The sequence below is a fragment of the Aulonocara stuartgranti genome (assembly GCF_965226115.1).
Source record: "Aulonocara stuartgranti genome assembly, chromosome: 11".
NCBI lineage: Eukaryota > Metazoa > Chordata > Actinopteri > Cichliformes > Cichlidae > Aulonocara > Aulonocara stuartgranti.
The window spans coordinates 7,549,793-7,552,609 of NC_138947.1; positions in this window are offsets into that span (position 1 = coordinate 7,549,793).

Sequence of the window (2,817 nt, forward strand, 5' to 3'; positions counted from 1 at the left end):
TAATCAGGTCTTGGAGTGTGTGTGTGTGTGTGTGTGTGTGTGTGTGTGTGTGAGAGAGAGAGAGAGAGAGAGAGAGAGAGAGAGAGAGACAGAGAGTGTGTGTTTAAATCTTAATATAAAGCTGCACTGTGTATTTATTCAACTTATGTTCTATTATCAGAATTTGTTTGTTGATCTCATCAATCACTGCCTCAAAGTAAGTTCACACTTATCTGGTGAAATGTCATCTGTTGGGTTGGCACAGAATTTGTTGTGGACATTCATATTTCCCAGATGATGTATTTTTGTCACTCTTAGATTAGCTTTACAGCCAAACAAACAAGCAAGGTTTTGTGAGGTTTCCATTGTGGCTGGTCTAATTCCCTTTAAGTGTCAGCAGCTGATGTCACTACCTGCAGGTTAGCATTATTTACTCACTCAAAACTGCTGCAGGATTTTTGATGGCATTGTCCCATTACACCTGTAAACTACATAGGCAGACAAATTGATGGAACAAAGCAAACATTGTCCGAAAGGCATGAATCCTAGTTACTTTTTGTATTGCAATTTGTATTTTATTTCATGACTTTATAGATTTAGAGAAACTGGAAACATGGGCGGAAAAGTGGAGCCTATGACATTCAAATAATGTTCCCCATCCGAGAACTGAACCGTTGAAGTTGTATCCAACTGCAAATGTATTTTCTTAATTTTCTGCTGTGCATCATTGAAACTAAAATTATTTCAGGTCCTCAGTTATTAACTTACCATGAGATCCTGTCTTCTAACTGTGTACTCTAAACAAATATTTAAATATTTAAACTCAAACAAATACTCGAGACTAAACAATTTAATTGCATACTTTTGATTTCATGTCAAATTATCATGTAATTGACCAAACTATTTACTATGCATCTCTAATAAAATACTATAAATCAGATGTATCCAGTCTGCTTTAAAGAGAACAAACACAATTTGCAAACATGTTCAACAGGAGAATAATTAGTTGTTAATATTTTTGTGCATTACCTCTCTTACTTTACTCCTACATTTGCGTATTAATAACCAGTCTATTTCTGCACTGTAAGGTGACCATCAATTTGGAGCTCCACCTCAACAAGAACGTCAAGCTGAAACCTTCCAAAGGACCTGTTGCACACTATGACGTTTACCTCTACAGGATGCCCAACACCAAACCACACATCACCAACGGGCCAAGTCCCAGGACTGTTAATGGCCCCAGCAAAGCTAAAGGTCGAGTTTTAAAGTGGGCGGATGCCCTGTACCCAGCTTCTTCTCCTTGTTCTATCTGTAACCCCATCAGTACTCCCTCTCTGCCAGCCTCCATCACCAATGAGCAACAAGGGTACAGGACATGGATACTTAACCCGTACAACCCCTGATGACCTGTTCCTTGTACATTTCACTGTCATCTTGAAAAAGGTTCTGTGAATGTGCATTTTACTTGTTTTTGGAGTTAATGAAAATCTTTCATTCAGGGAAATTGAAATTCACAAAATAGTGTTTGCTGATCTGCTTCCAAGGTTGGATCAGATTGGATTATTATAACGCAGGGGAGGGCGACAAACTCTGGAGTTCCAAGAATTATAAACTGTCCTCAGCTGAGAAAAGCTAAATGCACGATGTCTTCTGGAAGGGGGAAAGAGCATTTGGATATGTATTAGATTATATGCAGTGACATGAATGCAAACATCAAGCAGTGAATAAAATATAGTAATAATATTTGGGAATTTATTTCAGATATGTTTACATTGTTTTAAATATTTATATATTTAAATATTTATATTAAAGTAATTACAGAAGCACAAAAAAACATTAATAAAACTTTTTTTTAAAGTCTCTTTATACTTTAAAGTTTACAGCTACACTGCATTGTGCTATTTACTGTTTTTCTTGGGAACACTTCAGGGACGATGGGAATCAGACCAGTGACCTTCTGATGGTCTCAATCCACAAAGGCTGCCGACAACCTTCACAGAGGCAGAAACTTGTATTTATTTATTTATTTATTTGTATTTGTGTCAGTCCTCAAACAGTTACGCCAGACCAAATGGTCATTTCACCAAACAAGTCAATAAAAACTTACTGGATTTCTTTGTATTACTCTTCTCACTTGATGACTAATTACTGGACTAAATATATTTTTTTTATATCTTGCTGATTATTTAAGTGGTTAAGATTTTCGAGCTGGTGTGTCCAGAGAACTGGTGGAAATGAATATAAAACAAAAGAGCTTTGTTTAAACTGCTAAACTGTTAAGTGTTAAAGTACACAATCTTTATCACTTATTTCAAAACTACACGAATGAATACTTGACTTAAAAATAAATAATATCCACATGTATTGTTAAAGGCACGCCGTTAGGAAGCCATCACTTATTATCCATGTAAGTTTTTGAAGCCTTCTTAGCATCTTAAGCTCGATGTTTTGTTTCTCTGCCCGCAGCTTTACTGTTTCGGTCGTCTCGCTGCTCTCATTACATCATGTTTGGCCGCAGCAGGCAGCTGTTCCCAAAGAGAAAAACTCAGCTGAACCAATTTCAAAAGTAGCAGACAGGCAAACCCATTTAACCCCTAGCTGGTGAATAACTCAGGGCATCTGCAGCTGAAATAGAGACAAATGAAAAGAAAAACTGAACCCTTGAATCACTTCGATGAAGTTATCCGGGAGGTTTATTTTTCTGCAGTGTTTTGTTGCCAAGGCTCACATCGCTGCAAACCAATACAAAATTTGTTCTCAGTGATCACCTTCATCCTATCATTAAATCAATGCTTCTATCCTGAAGGAAGCAGTCTGCCACCATCCTCAGGGCACAAG